This window comes from Pseudophryne corroboree, chromosome 6 (assembly GCF_028390025.1).
Source record: "Pseudophryne corroboree isolate aPseCor3 chromosome 6, aPseCor3.hap2, whole genome shotgun sequence".
Lineage (NCBI taxonomy): Eukaryota > Metazoa > Chordata > Amphibia > Anura > Myobatrachidae > Pseudophryne > Pseudophryne corroboree.
Genome location: NC_086449.1, coordinates 577,519,001 through 577,539,060, shown reverse-complemented (window position 1 = coordinate 577,539,060; position 20,060 = coordinate 577,519,001). Strand labels below are relative to the sequence as shown.

Below are 20,060 nucleotides of genomic sequence, written 5' to 3'. Positions count from 1 at the left end.
TTGAACACAACCCACCCAAATCTACCTCTCTCTGCACATGTTATATCTGCCCCCACCTACAGTGCACATGGTTTTGCCCAACTGCTAACAAATTTGCTGCTGCGATCAGATCTGAATTAGGCTTATTGTCCCCTGCATCATGCACGTGTGTATGCATATCTCGTTGCCATCGGATAGGCTGGCTACACCTCATTCTAGTGTGTAGCCAGCCTTCGTTGGTCAGGCTATAAGACTGAGCAACAATCTCTAAATACTGTATAAAACCTTAATCACTTTAACAATTCAGTTAAAGCAGTGATCTTTATTTACTGGAGGGTCCCTCATCCCCTGATCTAGGTGTGGTTTAAGATGACAGATATATATATGTACATGGAAATAGAGGATTAGCACATTTCAATCCAGGATAGGAACCAGTAATTCAAAGCCACCTCATTTTCTTGGTTAACAAATAGGCATTCTGATGAGTACAGCATACTTGCCTACCTGACCCTCTCCATGCGGGAGAAAATGCTCTGTTCCTGGACTTTCCTGGTAATGTATGATTGCCATCACCTGTGGTGAGCTAGTTAATTGATAAGAAAGGTGTTTCACCACAGGTGATGGCAATCATACATTACCAGGAAAGTCCAGGAACAGAGCATTTTCTCCCTCATGGAGAGGGTCAGGTGGGCAAGTATGGAGTACAGAGCTCACCTTTTAGCCATATAGGGTGTGCTCTGGATCCACTAATTTATTTACTGAATTATTTTTCACTGCATTCAACAGAATTCTTATTATGGTCCCATATATTTTTGTGATTCTCTACCCTCTCACCTACCTGTTCTTTCCCTAACCTTCCCTTCTACTAGTTTGTCTATATGTGTCTCTCCTCTCTTCCCCTTTATTTTTTTTCACAGCCCTAATGGGAAAGGTGTTTTTAAGCTTCCAGCTGGGAGTTACATGTTCAAAGTGGCTTAAAATAACAAAAATCACTATACAGGCAACTTTATCTACACCAAATTCATCTACAGACTTTGCTGGGAAAAAAAAAATAAACGAAAAAACTTGCAGTCTAGTACTTTTCCATTGTTGGTAAAAATAAAAATGCAAAAATCAACCATTTGACACATTTTAAGAGCCCCAAATACTTTGCATTTGACCATTAATCGCCTTGTTTACTATTATCCAGTTATTTGACACTTTTTGGGGAGTACGGAGGGATTTTCCCACTTTCCTGACATCAGGCAGAATTATTGGGATAGACATTTTTCAATTGAACAGCACCCATGCAGTAAATACAATAATTTAAGCTTTTCTACATTGATTGCTGAAACTAAAAGAATTTGGCCCTTACAGGGTATACATACCCTAGCAGTTTCTAGCTGATGTAGACTTTGGTTATTTCAGGATCTGTAAATATCTCAAAGTTTTCATATTGTGAAGTACCTTATTTCATATATACAATAACATTATCTATAATGCATACAGGGTCTGTTATGGTTCTATACACAAATGCATCCACACTTAGGAGGCAATTTAGTTGGCACTGACCACAAGGTAACACAGAGGGATGTAGTTACGAGACCGGCGGTCGGGATCCCAGCGGTCAGCATACCTACGCCGGGATCCCGACCGACAGAATGCCGACAGGGGGCCGAGAGCACGACATCCTTGGAGTGGGATTGAAACCTGTGGTAAGCGCAGTGAGCCACCAAGCCCGCAAGGGGCTTCGTTACGCTCGCCCCCCTGTCTCGGCATTCTGTATGATGACCGTCGGTCGGGATCCCGACAGTCAGCATTCTGACACTGGGATCCCGATTGGCAGAATAATAACATGGGGACGAGGGCACGACACCCTTGGAGTGGGATTAGAACCTGTGGCGAGCACAGTGAGCCACCGAGCCCGCAAGGGGCTTCGTTGCGCTCGCCCTGGTGATGTGCACCGGAAATTTTTCGGGTTTTGTGTTTTGGGTTCGGTTCCGCGGACGTGTTTTGGGTTCGAACGCGTTTTGGCAAAACCTCACCGAATTTTTTTTTGTCGGATTTGGGTGTTTTTTTTAAAAACCCTAAAAAACAGCTTAAATCATAGAATTTGGGGGTCATTTTGATCCCATAGTATTATTAACCTCAATAACCATAATTTCCACTCATTTTCAGTCTATTCTGAACACCTCACAATATTATTTTTAGTCCTAAAATTTGCACCGAGGTCGCTGGATGGCTAAGCTAAGCGACACAAGTGGCCGACACAAACACCTGGCCCATCTAGGAGTGGCACTGCAGTGTCAGGCAGGATGGCACTTCCAAAAAATTGTCCCCAAACAGCACATGATGCAAAGAAAAAAAGAGGCACACCAAGGTCGCTGTGTGACTAAGCTAAGCGACACAAGTGGCCGACACAAACACCTGGCCCATCTAGGAGTGGCACTGCAGTGTCACGCAGGATGGCCCTTCAAAAAAATACTCCCCAAACAGCACATGACGCAAAGAAAAAAAGAGGCGCAATGAGGTAGCTGTGGGACTAAGCTCAGCGACCCAAGTGGCCGACACAAACACCTGGCCCATCTAGGAGTGGCACTGCAGTGTCACGCAGGATGGCCCTTCAAAAAATACTCCCCAAACAGCACATGACGCAAAGAAAAATGAAAGAAAAAAGAGGTGCAAGATGGAATTGTCCTTGGGCCCTCCCACCCACCCTTATGTTGTATAAACAGGACATGCACACTTTAACGAACCCATCATTTCAGCGACAGGGTCTGCCACACGACTGTGACTGAAATGACTGGTTGGTTTGGGCCCCCACCAAAAAAGAAGCAATCAATCTCTCCTTGCACAAACTGGCTCTACAGAGGCAAGATGTCCACCTCATCATCATCGTCCGATTCATCACCCCTTTCACTGTGTACATCCCCCTCCTCACAGATTATTAATTCATCCCCACTGCTGAAATCCACCATCTCAGGTCCCCGTGCACTTTCTGGAGGCAATTGCTGCTGGTGAATGTCTCCATGGAGGAATTGATTATAATTCATTTTAATGAACATCATCTTCTCCACATTTTCTGGAAGTAACCTCGTACGCCGATTGCTGACAAGGTGAGCGGCGGCACTAAACACTCTTTCGGAGTACACACTGGAGGAAGGGCAACTTAGGTAGAATAAAGCCAGTTTCTGCAAGGGCCTCCAAATTGCCTCTTTTTACTGCCAGTATACATACGGACTGTCTGACGTGCCTACCTGGATGCGGTCACTCATATAATCCTCCACCATTCTTTCAATGGTGAGAGAATCATATGCAGTGACAGTAGACGACATGTCAGTAATCGTTGGCAGGTCCTTCAGTCCGGACCAGATGTCAGCACTCGCTCCAGACTGCCCTGCATCACCGCCAGCGGGTGGGCTCGGAATTCTTAGCCTTTTCCTCGCACCCCCAGTTGCGGGAGAATGTGAAGAAGGAGCTGTTGACGGGTCACGTTCCGTTTGACTTGACAATTTTCTCAACAGCAGGTCTTTGAACCCCTGCAGACTTGTGTCTGCCGGAAAGAGAGATACAACGTAAGTTTTAAATCTTGGATCGAGCACGGTGGCCAAAATGTAGTGCTCTGATTTCAACAGATTGACCACCCGTGAATCCTGGTTAAGCGAATGAAGGGCTCCATCCACAAGTCCCACATGCCTAGCGTAATCGCTCTGTTTTAGCTCCTTCTTCAATGTCTCCAGCTTCTTCTGCAAAAGCCTGTTGAGGGGAATGACCTGACTCAGGCTGGCAGTGTCTGAACTGACTTCACGTGTGGCAAGTTCAAAAGGTTGCAGAACCTTGCACAACGTTGAAATCATTCTCCACTGCACTTGAGACAGGTGCATTCCACCTCCTTTGCCTATATCGTGAGCAGATGTATAGGCTTGAATGGCCTTTTGCTGCTCCTCCATCCTCTGAAGCATATAGAGGGTTGAATTCCACCTCGTTACCACCTCTTGCTTCAGATGATGGCAGGGCAGGTTCAGGTGTTTTTGGTGGTGCTCCAGTCTTCTGTACGCGGTGCCTGTACGCCGAAAGTGGCCCGCAATTCTTCTGGCCACCGACAGCATCTCTTGCACGCCCCTGTCATTTTTTAAATAATTCTGCACCACCAAATTCAAGGTATGTGCAAAACATGGGACGTGCTGGAATTTGCCCAGATGTAATGCACGCACAATATTGCTGGCGTTGTCCGATGCCACAAATCCCCAGGAGAGTCCAATTGGGGTAAGCCATTCTGCGATGATCTTCCTCAGTTGCCGTAAGAGGTTTTCAGCTGTGTGCGTATTCTGGAAAGCGGTGATACAAAGCGTAGCCTGCCTAGGAACGAGTTGGCGTTTGCGAGATGCTGCTACTGGTGCCGCCGCTGCTGTTCTTGCAGCGGGAGGCAATACATCTACCCAGTGGGCTGTCACAGTCATGTAGTCCTGAGTCTGCCCTGCTCCACTTGTCCACATGTCCGTGGTTAAGTGGACATTGGGTACAACTGCATTTTTTAGGACACTGGTGACTCTTTTTCTGAGGTCTGTGTACATTTTCGGTATCGCCTGCCTAGAGAAATGGAACCTAGATGGTATTTGGTACCGGGGACACAGTACCTCAATCAAGTCTATAGTTGGCTCTGAAGTAACGATGGATACCGGAACCACGTTTCTCACCGCCCAGGCTGCCAAGGCCTCAGTTATCCGCTTTGCAGCAGGATGACTGCTGTGATATTTCATCTTCCTCGCAAAGGACTGTTGGACAGTCAATTGCTTACTGGAAGTAGTACAAGTGGTCTTCCGACTTCCCCTCTGGGATGACCATCGACTCCCAGCAGCAACAACAGCAGCGCCAGCAGCAGTAGGCGTTACACTCAAGGATGCATCGGAGGAATCCCAGGCAGGAGAGGACTCGTCAGACTTGCCAGTGACATGGCCTGCAGGACTATTGGCTTTCCTGGGTAAGGAGGAAATTGACACTGAGGGAGTTGGTGGTGTGGTTTGCGTGAGCTTGGTTACAAGAGGAAGGGATTTACTGGTCAGTGGACTGCTTCCGCTGTCGCCCAAAGTTTTTGAACTTGTCACTGACTTATGATGAATGCACTGCAGGTGACGTATAAGGGAGGATGTTCTGAGGTGGTTAACGTCCTTACCCCTACTTATTACAGCTCGACAAAGGCAACACACGGCTTGACACCTGTTGTCCGCATTTGTGTTGAAATAATTCCACACCGAAGAGCTGATTTTTTTTGTATTTTGACCAGGCATGTCAATGGCCATATTCCTCCCACGGACAACAGGTGTCTCCCCGGGTGCCTGACTTAAACAAACCACCTCACCATCAGAATCCTCCTTGTCAATTTCCTCCCCAGAGCCAGCAACACCCATATCCTCATCCTGGTGTACTTCAACACTGACATCTTCAATTTGACTATCAGGAACTGGACTGCGGGTGCTCCTTCCAGCACTTGCAGGGGGCGTGCAAATGGTGGAAGGCGCAAGCTCTTCCTGTCCAGTGTTGGGAAGGTCAGGCATCGCAACCGACACAATTGGACTCTCCTTGGGGATTTGTGATTTCGAAGAACGCACAGTTCTTTGCTGTGCTTTTGCCAGCTTAAGTCTTTTCATTTTTCTAGCGAGAGGCTGAGTGCTTCCATCCTCATGTGAAGCTGAACCACTAGCCATGAACATAGGCCAGGGCCTCAGCCGTTCCTTGCCACTCCGTGTCGTAAATGGCATATTGGCAAGTTTATGCTTCTCCTCAGACGCTTTTAATTTTGATTTTTGGGTCATTTTTTTACTGATCTTTTGTGTTTTGGATTTTACATGCTCTGTACTATGACATTGGGCATCGGCCTTGGCAGACGACGTTGATGGCATTTCATCGTCTCGGCCATGACTAGTGGCAGCAGCTTCAGCACGAGGTGGAAGTGGATCTTGATCTTTCCCTATTTTTTTAACCTCCACATTTTTGTTCTCCATATTTTAATGCGCACAACTAAAAGCCACCACAGGTATACAATGTAGATGGATGGATAGTATAGTATTATATTACTTATGGAGGACGAGTGCACTGACGACACAGAGGTAGGTACAGCCGTGGCCTACCGTACTGCTATATATATATATATATAATATACTGTATAATAATAACGGACCTGGTGGACACTGTCAGCAGACTGCTAAACTAGTATGAAGAAAAAAAAAAGCCACCACAGGTATACAATGTAGATGGATGGATAGTATAGTATTATATTACTTATGGACGACGAGTGCACTGACGACACAGAGGTAGATACAGCCGTGGCCTACCGTACTGCTATATATAATATACTGTATAATAATAACGGACCTGGTGGACACTGTCAGCAGACTGCTAAACTAGTATGAAGAAAAAAAAAGCCACCACAGGTATACAATGTAGATGGATGGATAGTATTATATTACTTATGGAGGACGAGTGCACTGACGACACAGAGGTAGGTACAGCCGTGGCCTACCGTACTGCTATATATATATATATATATATATATATATATATATAATATACTGTATAATAATAACGGACCTGGTGGACACTGTCAGCAGACTGCTAAACTAGTATGAAGAAAAAAAAAAGCCACCACAGGTATATAATGTAGATGGATGGATAGTATAGTATTATATTACTTATGGACGAGTGCACTGACGACACAGAGGAAGGTACAGCCGTGGCCTACCGTACTGCTATATATAATATACTGTATAATAATAACGGACCTGGTGGACACTGTCAGCAGACTGCTAAACTAGTATGAAGAAAAAAAAAGCCACCACAGGTATACAATGTAGATTGATGGATAGTATAGTATTATATTACTTATGGAGGACGAGTGCACTGATGACACAGAGGTAGGTACAGCCGTGGCCTACCGTACTGCTATATATATATATATATAATATACTGTATAATAATAACGGACCTGGTGGACACTGTCAGCAGACTGCTAAACTAGTATGAAGAAAAAAAAAGCCACCACAGGAGTGTTTTTCAGGCAGACAAACGTATACTGGACTGGTGGTCACTGTCAGCAAAACTGTGCACTGTACTCCTGCTATAACTGCTCCCCAGTCCCCACAATTAGGCAGTGTGAGCAGTGCACTCAGCACAGATATATCATGCAGCAGTGCAGCACACTGAGCACAGATATGGTGGAGCGTTTTTTCCAGGCAGAGAAACAACGGATTAAACTCACTGGTGGTATAATCAAAACCCTGCACTGTACTCCCTAACAGCTGCTCCCTGTCCCCAATCCTCCCCACAATTATAACTAAGTCACTCTTTTCTACTATAACGGAGAGGACGCCAGCCACGTCCTCTCCCTATCAATCTCAATGCACGTGTGAAAATGGCGGCGACGCGCGGCTGCTTATATAGAATCCGAGTCTCGCGAGAATCCGACAGCGGGATGATGACGTTCGGGCGCGCTCGGTTTACCCGAGCCACACGGGAGAATCCGAGCACGGCTCGGACCCGTGTAAAAAGGCTGAAGTTCGGGGGGGTTCGGTTTCCGAGAAACCGAACCCGCTCATCACTAGCTCGCCCCCCTGTGTCTGCATTCTGGTGGTTGGGATCGTGGCATCGGTATGATGACCGACTGTCGGGATCCCGGCGGTCAGCATACCGATGCCGGGATCCCAACCGCCAGAATGCCGACAGGGGGCCGAGAGCACGACATCCTTGGAGTGGGATTGGAACCTGTGGTAAGCGCAGTGAGCCACTGACCCCGCAAGGGGCTTCGTTGCGCTCGCCTCCATGTGTCGACATTCTGGTGGTTGGGATCCTGGCATCGGTATGATGACCGGCGGTCGGGATCCTGGCGGTCAGCATACCGACGCCGGGATCCCAATTGCCAGAATACCGACACAGGGGGACGAGGGCACGACACCCTTGGAGTGGGATTAGAACCTGTGGTGAGCGCAGTGAGCCACCGAGCCCACAGGGGGCTTCGTTGCGCTCGCCCCCCTGTGTCGGCATTCTGGTGGTTGGGATCCTGGCATCAGTATGATGACCCCCGGGATCTCGACTGCCAGTCTCGCACACCCAACGCAACAGAGAAATCGATGTAACGCCTCATGACCACCAACGTCGCACATTTTCCATCGCATCCCATAGAAGTCTGCAGGAAAATGTGCACAGAAGCAAAACTAATCCAGACTTCTTAATGATTAAATTGTGCCCAAGGGTGTAGCGACGATAGGTGCAGGGAGTGCAGCTGCTATGGGGCCCAGAGCTGATAGGAGCCACCTTCCCTGTCAAAGTTACATGTGTAATATGTTTTACCATTGGATGATGCATAGGGGCCCTTATAAACTTTTGCCTTGGGATCTGCAGTACTGTATATCTAGGTATGCTCCTGGACCTGCTCATTGTAATATATAGTATAACATGAAATGGAGGGCATTATAATGTTACATAATATGAACTTAGGCACTGTAATGTTACAGAATATGAGGTGGAGACACTCTGTCATAATATGAATTGGGGGTTCGGTGTGGCATAATGTGCACTGGCAGCCCTACAATGTGACATAATGTGACCTAGGGCACTACTGTGGTTCACAACATGAAGTAGGGCACTACTATGGGTCATAACATTAAATAAGGCTCTACTGTGGTTCAGAAAATGAATTAGGGCACTATTAGGGCAGTTGTTAAATTAACTGCTGCAGAGAGATTTCTCTCTAGAAGCATTGGGACAGGGGCCCCATTAAAATGTTGCTATGGGGCCCACACATTTCTGGCTACGCACCTGATTGTGCCCTTTAAATGATTGGGTATTTTGATGTACATAATAAGGTCTTTCTTTCTTTTCTTTTCTTTTTTGGTGTGTGTCCCCTGAACAATATGCTCGATTTAGTCACTGGTTTATTTGCCGTTCTCTATTAAGTGATATTCTTATCCATGTAAATTAATAGACTTTGTGATGAGGAAATTGAATAGAACAAGTTTACGGTCTTGTGAAGTATTTGTCCCCCAGCCAGACATTATTCAGTGCACAGATACATTGCCAGTCCTTTTCTTACGAAGTGTTGTGGTTTCAGACCCAGCGCATGACAGCGTAGTTGTGTTCACAATGGATGAAACCTGACCTGCCAAGATTTTATTTTGCCGAAAGCAATAATGGAACAGTTTCTGCTTACAGTTAAGTGGCTGAGGGCTTTGCTGCCAAATGATTTACTTTGATAAACTATGTATCACCTGGGAGTGAGTAGAAAACCTTATGGAGATGAAAGCTTCTATATTACTGAGTCAGTTTAGGATGTGTTATTTAGGACTACATCATATTTTACGTTTTCAAATTTCATTATAATCACTGGTGTGTGACTAAAATGTTACAACACCCTAAAGTGCGTTGGAACATGCGCCAACCGCACAGTTACAGTTTTGGCTTGGAAGCATAGTAGTGCCTAGATATATTTAAATATATGTAGGAAAAGAAAACCAAATAGAATTAAGGAGATGCTGCAATTAAATATTAATGCTTTGCTAAATTTTCACGTCATATTGGTAGATGGAATTTTTTCCATGGCTTTTTCTATATAACCTACTGTACTTGTCTGCTCTCATGTAATATCTGGAGGGTCCCTGAATTTCATGCAGTCTTTCCAGCGTGATAGGCCACCCCCCTGCATCCTACTTCACTCTCTTCTGAAGTAGGTGGCGGCTTGATGACATTATTCATTGTGAGTGATGTTGTCATCAGGCCGCCCCACACAGAGTGTTTTTTAGCTCAGCGGGGGCAAGGCTATTGTGATGCAAATCTCATTGTTATGTTACCCTCCAATACTTGTTCCTTGGACCTAGCCTTCGAGGGACTGTAAGAAAGTATGCATGTAAATAATGCCGTGTCTGATTATTTTCCATGATTTTTAATTGGCAGGAAGACCATGTGGTAGCTCGGCATCCCGGGCGGAGGAATCTCACACCGATCCCGAATATACAATATTCTTTCTTGTACACTGCTGTAACAAAGAAAAGTCATTGTTTAGAGAAAGACCTATAACTGGTAATTGTGGAGAAGTAAAGTGTAACGGGTTCTTTTCTCCTCAAGTCGCCTTTGTATTATCATAGTCACTAGAATATTTTCTAACCTGTTCTGTTTTCTCTGTTTTAAAATATTAGCATGGGGGATTGTCTGTTTATTATATATTTTATATTTTCCCTGTGTTGCAGTACCAGTTCTGACTCCTATTCAAGTTTCAGTAAAAATGCTATTTAAAAAAAAATAAAAAAATAAATGTGACAGCGGTCTAGCAAGTGTATTAGCTTGGGAAGAGAATATTTATACTTATTTGAGTTGGCAACTACCCACAAAAAGTGAACATGCATACTACTTGCTTAAACTGTATAGACAAGAGAGAAATGGAAAGGGTTCGAAATGCCCTATAGTGGTGCACACAATTAGTTTATTAAAATATAACCCTTATTATGATATGCAATAAAAACCAGCGAATTTTAAAAGGAGAAATAGAATGGTGTGAATAAGAAAGAAATCGTGATTAAAAATAAAATTGCTGCGCACTAGATGTCACGGAATTGACTCATATATTACTATTAAAATTTCTAGATAGTGGGGAGTGTATCAGGAGTATATAATTCCTATATATCTGTAGTTGATATTTACACTACATTTCTACTGGCTGTAACGGAACTCCTAAAATAAATGTCTACATTTTCTAATCCCTCCCAGGATTATCCTGGGAGGGATTAGAAAATTTAGACATTTATTTTAGGAGTTCCGTTACAGCCAGTAGAAATGTAGTGTAAATATCAACTACAGATATATAGGAATTATATACTCCTGATATACTCCCCACTATCTAGAAATTTTAATAGTAATATATGAGTCAATTCCGTGACATCTAGTGCGCAGCAATTTTATTTTTAATCACGATTTCTTTCTTATTCACACCATTCTATTTTTCCTTTTAAAATTCGCTGGTTTTTATTGCATATCATAATAAAAGTTATATTTTAATAAACTAATTGTGTGCACAACTATAGGGCATTTCGAACCCTTTCCCTTTCTCTCTTGTGCAGATTTATTTTGCCTGTGGTAGCACCCCCCAAATGGTTAAGAATAACACTAATGTGCTTAAGATAATTAAAATGGGGGTCATTCATTCAACATAAAACAACCTGTGGGACCAGTATTATAGCCATTTAAACTGTGTAGATTCAGCCATGTCGTGGGTTGGACCAGTTTTTTTTATATATATATATATATATATATATATATATATATATATATATATATATATATATATATAATATATATACCAAATATGGGGCACAGTAAGCTCTTCTTCCCATGAAGTTTCTAACTACAACTACATTCTTATGCGGCCTTTCCCCTTCTGTATCTGATCATCAGGACAGTTTCACAAAAATAGCAATTTTTGAAAGCTATAGACACACTTTCTGAAGCTCTCTGGGAGATCCCTGGTGAGGAGGTCCAAATGGAAAGGCTTGGTGAATAGGCATGGAGCTGCGATTCACATCGCTGGACAATGGCGGAAATTACTGTATGACAGCGGGGGAGCAAGCCTTAGTCATGACAATTCCCATAAAGTGAAGGGGGCAAGATCAAGGATGCTGGTATGCTCCCATGGGTCTGGGAGGACACAACAAAATCTGAATCTACCGGACATTCAGGGCCTTATTCAGATGTGGTTGCCTTCATGCTGCGCATGCATCTGAGCCGCAGTGCGCACATGTAGCGATTGAATTGCGATGACACTCTCAATGAAGGATCAGTTGCAAAGTGAGTGACCGGTAGACAGCAATTGAGGGTGGTAATGGGGAGTGGTCAGGTAAACGCAGGCATGTCATGGCTGGTTTATACAGCGTTTTCTGGGTGTGCATAAATTAGCAGTTGCAATCTCACTTGCTTCTGGAGAACTATCTGCGTCCCAGGAAAGCTGCTCAGCCTGCGCGTCTTTAGAGGCACTCAGAATCTGCTTGATGACTTGATCTGCAACAATGGTACCAATGTTTCAGCACTTGTATGGCATCGGACGGAAATAAGGCAGCAGTGGGTCTCTGTGCTCAGGTAAGCTTCTGCCCATATTAGCATATAGTCGCAATTGCGGATGGCAAAAAAAAAGCAGCAATCGCATCTGAATGAGGCCCTCAGGGTCATTAGGGACCCTCAGTGCACACACATTTTCTATTTCCAAATACTAATAGGTAGACTATTATTTTACTATAACCTACTAATACTGACTGTTTTGTTCTGTACTGGTAGCAGCTGCTGGTAGTAGCAGGGTCCGCAGTCAGCACTCCCTGTTATTGTGTCACCATGGGCACTGCAAGGAATTTGAAGCCCCAGAATGCAGTATACAAATGCCACTCAGCATACTTGAGATCCAAAATGAAATTCTGTTCAGACAGGATGGGAACTGTCACGTTCAGGAAGTGAAGCGCAGAGATTTGAGCAGCTGAGGAAGTAGAAATGTATTGCCATTAACGTAAAAGATGTTAGAGCAGGGGTGTCACTCTCTAAAAACTCTGTGGGCCCCAACAGTCTGGTTATGCCCTGCACCAGAAGCATTGATAACGTACTAGGTTTGTTAAAGTACAAAAAATTGTTGTTTGTTTTTATTTATATTTCAGTGCTTGGCAATGGCTGTACCTCATATTATTACAGTACTTGCAATAGTGCAGCTGTTTATAGACATGCACCTATGCCTGGCTGCACAAGCAGAGAAAAGCCATTGTTCTTGCCAGCATCTCATGGCTCAGTATGGACAAGTCAGTTCTCAGAAGATTAGTAAAGCTGATCCTGTAATCTCTCCCATCTCTGAGTTTGATGCTGGTCTAGCGATTTGCATGGACGAATGAGGGCTCTACACAGGGTCTGAAAGAGTGTATTCTTTTCAGCTGTGGGAGCAGGTTTTGCCCTGTGAGATAACAGAGGCTCGGATTATTAGTATTATTAACATTTATTTATTTAGCACCAATATACTATGAGGAATGTACATAGTAAAACAAGACTTGGTATTAACAGACAGAGGTAAGCGGACACGCCTTGTTTATGAGCTGTCTATAGAAAAGTAGGAGGTTAAATGCCACAGTTTACATAGTGACCCAGCCAGATAGCAATGGGGAATTATGGTTGGTGGAGATTTCTGCATTCAACCACACTATTGTTGGTTGGTAGTTGCTTACTTTAATGCTGCTCAATCTGGGAGGGGGTATACCTGGATGGGAGGTGTGGAGGGTATGGTGCGGGCAGTCAAGAGATGTTGGGAGGCGTGTTTCCACAATCGCATCATCATGGGCCTTCCTGCTATGCAAAGCCGTGATTATTGGCATTGCAAAACAGAGTGGGACCACAATGATTGAATTCAAAGAAAATTACATCAACAATCCGCCCAGGCTGTCTACTTCACTTGGAGCGCACTGCACGGATCTTATGTTTTTTATTGGAGGGGGTCTGGTCATGCCTCCTCCATTTGGCCACGCCCCCTCCCTTGTCCCAGGGCTTGCCGGCACTGTTGGCACCCTTGGGCATTACTATATACTGTATTTCTAGCCTTGCCTCCAGAGTGCAAAGAAAAGGGTCTGTGTCATGTGGCCATGCCCCTAGTGTCATGTGGCCACGCTCCTGCATGACATGTGACCATGCCCATTTTTTTTAAGTGACAGTGGCATTCACACTCAGTACCTTTGAGAAAATATTTCTATTTGCACCACTGGTAGGTACTGATAGTGTGATGCAGCAGTTTACCATTTTGTGAGGGTAATAAAATGATTTATATGGATAAAAGTCTGGTTCAGTAAAACTGAATTGCAGTAGCCTATGCAGAGGAATGAGTCTGTCACTAGCTGTTAGAAGCAGGATGATTGAGAGGTAAGTAAGAGGAATCTAAAGCCCCGTACACACTGGGCGATAACACTAGCTGATATGAACGATAACTAAGATCTATTGTTAATATCATCTAGTGTGTATGCATGAATGATGCACGCACCCGCGGGTCGTTCTCGTTCAAGCATTATCTACCAAACAGCAGCGTTCAGGTCTGAATTAGGCCCTGAGTCCACCATTACTACCTTGTCTGGCAGAGAATTCAACATTTTTACTGCCCTTACTGTGAAGAACCCTTTTCTTTGTTCGGTTTGAAACTTTCTCTCCTCCAACCTCAGAGGGTGCCCACGTGTCCTGCATAGAGCCTTTTTCGATAACGTCACTGAACTATATTGTTCATCAGTATCGTTCAGGGTGTATGCACATGCGCCCTAATTAGTGATACAGCGCTGATTGCTAACTAGGGGAGGTCGCCCAGTGAGTATCTAGCTTAAGATTCAACAGGCTGAAGATATGGCAGCTAAGGAATGGAGATGGAAAAGAGGTTTGAGGGTTTATTAGTGTGGAGCGGCATGAGGCGGATGCAGTATGGATGAAGGGGTGTGATACAGCAGGTGGTGAAGGATGTTGCAATTTTAAGACTTTGTGGGATTTGGTAGGTATTTGAGAATAAGTGACATGTTACAAGTTCAAATAAACAAAAAGAAGTTATACAACTCAGGAAGTTACGTTGTTTGGGGCAGTGAGATGATGAATTCAGTTTGTAGAAGTAGCAGGTTAAGATTCTGCTTGTGCTCTTAGACGTTGTTCAATGCTTATACAACGGTCTTGTTCTCTAAGAAAGAAAAGAGCTGTCTCCACTCCAGCAAAACGCATTGCTGTAAACACATCAGGTTACGTGTAATAGGTTATGGAGATGTAATACTGCTGTCGTTTTGAGATGATGGCAGTAAGTGTTTCTTGATGAAAACATTCAGGTATCTGAATTTTAAAGACAAGATAATAACATTCTCAGGGTTTATCGATAGCACGAGATTATAATTACTAACTATCCTGGAATTTTTGGACCTTGGCCCATATGTAATAACCTGCGAGATGCAGCCACTGGGGCGATTTAGCTAAATAAATTCCAAAATAATATCAATTCCAAAATAATATGGAATGTGAAAAGACAAGTGGTATAAGCACGGAATGCCTGTGGTCCCGATTTGTCATGTTTGACTTTCGGACACTGTTCCGCTGCTGAGATTCATGGTGTCCATGCTTCTTCCACTGTAGATTGATACTACTCACTGTCTTTGAGGGAACAAACGCCGCTACCTCCTCCAGGCTATGGCCATGCCCTCGGCCAAAAACAATGGCTCCCTTTTGCCGCTCAGTCCGTCATGTGTACGACCCATGGCTCCACCTGAAAAAGGGGCATGTAGGGGCCACCGGGGGAATGCAGTGGTAGGGGCCCATGTTTAGTGGTGTGGCCAGTATGCAGAGGGGGTGTGGCCTGCCACCTCATTGGTTTGACCAACGATTAGAGAGTGCTACGCCTGGGCCCTTTCATAAATATATACAGTAAATTTAGCTGCTACATGCATGATAATGTACCAGATTAATAACAGCAATGCACTGTAGAAAATACACCATGGTCCAGTATAAGGTAACATGTATAATGTATAATTCAAGTGCACAGTCTAGAACCTGATCCTTAGAGCATGAGGTGGGGCCACATGCAGTGGGGCCCACTGGTGGTTTCCCCTGTTCCCCTGTGGGCCAGTCCAAGCCTGTGTGTATCTAATTATAAACAAAGTGAAATAATGGGTCACACGAGAAGATTATATTTTATCTAAAGAATAATAACTTGTGAGATTGCAAAAAGGCTGCATGATTCCTGCTCGAAGTCATACAATGTAGAGGAAAGAGACACCACATGTAATGGGAAGGGTGAATGGTTGATCAATAACATGGTGAGAAGCTACCCAATTATTCTCCCTTTTGAAACGTGTACCATGAAGCCGAACTTTTATTTTTTTTTGCAAGTCTTTAAAAATCATAAGTTAAATGACCATATAATGTGGCTGTCAGTGATTAGCCTTCCCAGAACAGTACAACACACACACCTATGTATTACACATCCTGCATGGCTGTACCGCTGTTGGGTAATAAGCATCTTGTATTCCTGAGCAGTAAATAAAGCAGACATGCAGCATGTGTAATGTATGTGTCTGCTTTACTTGTCTAATCTGGCAATGCTACCAATTATCAAATGTAACCAAGTTACTGCAATTACAAAATAAAAATTTGCTCCAATACTGTGTAAACGCAGGTGGTTATTTAGGAAAGGGACCCATTTTGTTAGCCATGGAATGTAGGAGTCATTGTGTATGCTTCTTAGTAAGTTTTCACTTTGAGTCTTTTACGTGATTATTTTAGCTTTGATAATATTGGGCTATTTATCAAAGCTTGTAGAGAGATAAAATTGTGAGAGATAAAGTACTAACCAATCGGCTCCTAATTTACATGTTACAGGCTGTTTTAGAAAAATGACAGGAGCTGATTGGTTGGTCCTTCATCTTTCACAATTTTATCTCTTACCAAGCTTTGATACATATCGCCCTGTGTGAGAAGTGTCCTGGACATGCAGCCTCACCTGCCTCCTGTGTAATCTACCAATTTGCTTAATGTGTAACTCATTCCTGGTTTCTCTAACGTCCTAAGTGGATGCTGGGGACTCCGTAAGGACCATGGGGAATAGCGGCTCCGCAGGAGACTGGGCACATCTAAAGAAAGCTTTAGGACTATCTGGTGTGCACTGGCTCCTCCCCCTATGACCCTCCTCCAAGCCTCAGTTAGATCTTTGTGCCCGAACGAGAAGGGTGCACACTAGGGGCTCTCCTGAGCTTCTTAGTGAAAGTTTTAGTTTAGGTTTTTTATTTTCAGTGAGACCTGCTGGCAACAGGCTCACTGCATCGAGGGACTAAGGGGAGAAGAAGCGAACTCACCTGCGTGCAGAGTGGATTGGGCTTCTTAGGCTACTGGACATTAGCTCCAGAGGGACGATCACAGGTCCAGCCTGGATGGGTCCCAGAGCCGCACCGCCGGCCCCCTTACAGAGCCAGAAGGCAGAAGAGGTCCGGAAAATCGGCGGCAGAAGACGTCCTGTCTTCAACAAGGTAGCGCACAGCACTGCAGCTGTGCGCCATTGCTCTCAGCACACTTCACACTCCGGTCACTGAGGGTGCAGGGCGCTGGGGGGGGGGCGCCCTGAGACGCAATAAAACACCTTGGATGGCAAAAAATGCATCACATATAGCTCCTGGGCTATATGGATGCATTTAACCCCTGCCAAAATACATAAACAAACGGGAGATAAGGCCGCCGATGAGGGGGCGGAGCCTATCTCCTCAGCACACTGGCGCCATTTTCCCTCACAACTCCGTTGGAGGGAAGCTCCCTGTCTCTCCCCTGCAGTCACTACACTACAGAAAGGGTTAAAAAAGAGAGGGGGGGCACTAATTACGCGCAGTATTAAAGATACAGCAGCTATAAGGGGAAAAACACTTATATAAGGTTATCCCTGTATATATATATATAGCGCTCTGGTGTGTGCTGGCAAACTCTCCCTCTGTCTCCCCAAAGGGCTAGTGGGGTCCTGTCCTCTATCAGAGCATTCCCTGTGTGTGTGCTGTATGTCGGTACATTTGTGTCGACATGTATGAGGAGAAAAATGATGTGGAGACGGAGCAGATTGCCTGTAATAGTGATGTCACCCCATAGGGGGTCGACACCTGAGTGGATGAACTGTTGGAAGGAATTACGTGACAGTGTCAGCTCTGTATAAAAGACAGTGGTTGACATGAGACAGCCGGCTACTCAGCTTGTGCCTGTCCAGACGTCTCATAGGCCGTCAGGGGCTCTAAAGCGCCCGTTACCTCAGATGGCAGATATAGACGCCGACACGGATACTGACTCCAGTGTCGACGGTGAAGAGACAAATGTGACTTCCAGTAGGGCCACACGTTACATAATTGAGGCAATGAAAAATGTTTTTACACATTTCTGATAATACGAGTACCACCAAAAAGGGGTATTATGTTCGGTGAGGAAAAACTACCTGTAGTTTTCCTGAATCTGAGAAATTAAATGAGGTGTGTGATGATGCGTGATTTTCCCCCGATAACAACTGATAATTTCTAAAATGTTATTGGCATTATATCCTTTCCCGCCAGAGGTTAGGGTGCGTTGGGAAACACCCCCTAGGGTGGATAAAGCGCTCACACGCTTGTAAGGGCTCTACCCTCTCCTGAGATGGCCGCCCTTAAGGATCCTGCTGATAGAAAGCAGGAGGGTATCCTAAAATGTATTTACACACATACTGGTGTTATACTGCGACCAGCAATCGCCTCAGCCTGGATGTGCAGTGCTGGGTTGGCGTGGTCGGATTCCCTGACTGAAAATATTGATACCCTAGATAGGGACAGTATATTATTGCCTATAGAGCATTTAAAAGATGCATTTCTATATATGCGTGATGCACAGCGGAATATTTGCCGACTGGCATCAAGTCAAAGTGCGTTGTCCATTTCTACCAGTAGAGGGTTATGGACACGTCAGTGGTCAGGTGATGCGTATTCCAAACGGCATTTGGAAGTATTGCCTTATTAAAGGGAGGAGTTATTTGGGGTCGGTCTTTCAGACCTGGTGGCCACGGCAACAGCTGGAAAATCCACGTTTGTACCCCAGGTCGCCTCTCAACATGAGAAGACGCCGTATTATCAGGCGCAGTCTTTTCGTGGACAAGCGGGCAAAAGATTCCTCATTTCTGCCCCGTGACAGAGGGAGAGGAAAAAGGCTGCAGAAATCAGCCAGTTCCCAGGAACAGAAACCCTCTCCCGCCTCTGCCAAGCCCTCAGTATGACGCTGGGGCTTTACAAGCAGAATCAGGCACGGTGGGGGGCCCGTCTCAATGAATTTCAGCGCGCAGTGGGCTCACTCGCAAGTAGACCCCTGGATCCTTCAGGTGATATCTCAGGGGTACAAATTAGAATTCGAGACATCTCCCCCTCGCCGTTTCCTAAAGTCGGCTTTACCGATGTCTCCTTCTGACAGGGAGACTGTTTTGGAAACCATTCACAAGCTGTATTCCCAGCAGGTGATAACAAGGTACCCCTCCTGCAACAGGGAACGGGGTATTATTCCACACTGTTGTGGTACCGAAGCCGGACGGCTCGGTGAGACCGATTCTAAATCTAAAATCTTTGAACACTTACATACAGAGGTTCAAATTCAAGATTGAGTCACTCAGAGCAGTGATTGCGAACCTGGAAGAAGGGGACTACATGATGTCTCGGGACATCAAGGATACTTACCTTCATGTCAAAATTTACCCTTCTCATCAAGGGTACCTCAGGTTTATGGTACAGAACTGTCACTATCAGTTCAGACGCTGCCGTATGGATGGTCCACGGCACCCCGGGTCTTTACCAAGGTAATGGCCGAAATGATGATATTCCTTCGAAGGAAGGGAATTTTAGTTATCCTTTACTTGGACGATTCCCTGATAAGGGTAAGATCCAGGGAACAGTTGGAGGTCGGTGTAGCACTATTTCAGGTAGTGTTGCGGCAGCACGATTGGATTCTCAATATTCCAAAATCGCAGCTGGTTCCGACGACTTGTCTTCTGTTCCTAGGGATGATCCTGGACACAGTCCAGAAAAAGGCTTTTCTCCCGGAGGAAAAAGCCAGGGAGTTATCCGAGCTAGTCAGGAACCTCCTAAAACCGAGCCAAGTCTCAGTGCATCAATGCACAAGGGTTCTGGGTAAAATGGTGGCTTCCTAAGAAGCAATCCCATTCGGCAGATTCCACGCAAGAATTTTCCAGTGGGACCTGCTGGACAAATGGTCCGGGTCGCATCTTCAGATGCATCAGCGGATAACCCTGTCACCAAGGACAAGGGTGTCCCTCCTGTGGTGGTTGCAGAGTGCTCATCTTCTAGAGGGCCGCAGATTCGGCATTTAGGACTGGGTCCTGGTGACCACGGATGCCAGCCTGCGAGGCTGGGGAGCAGTCACACAGGGAAGGAATATCCAGGGCTTATGGTCAAGTCTGGAGACATCACTTCACATAAATATCCTGAAGCTAAGGGCCATTTACAATGCTCTAAGCTTAGCAAGTCCTCTGCTTCAAGGTCAGCCGGTGTTGATCCAGTCGGACAACATCACGGCAGTCACCCACGTAA

At 45.0% G+C, this 20,060-nt stretch overlaps 1 protein-coding gene across 4 annotated transcripts in view; it reads left to right on the top strand.

The window, feature by feature from the left end:
* The window catches only part of N4BP3 (NEDD4 binding protein 3), a 170,396-nt gene that overhangs the window by 111,339 nt on the left and 38,997 nt on the right, over positions 1 to 20,060 (top strand). Inside the window, exon 3 of one of the 4 annotated variants that reach the window (XM_063927899.1) lies at positions 9,901 to 10,026. The exons of the other annotated variants lie outside the window; for them this stretch is intronic. The gene's annotated coding sequence lies outside the window, so the exon portion shown is untranslated. The remainder of the gene's footprint in view (positions 1 to 9,900; positions 10,027 to 20,060) is intronic. 4 annotated transcript variants of the gene reach the window in all.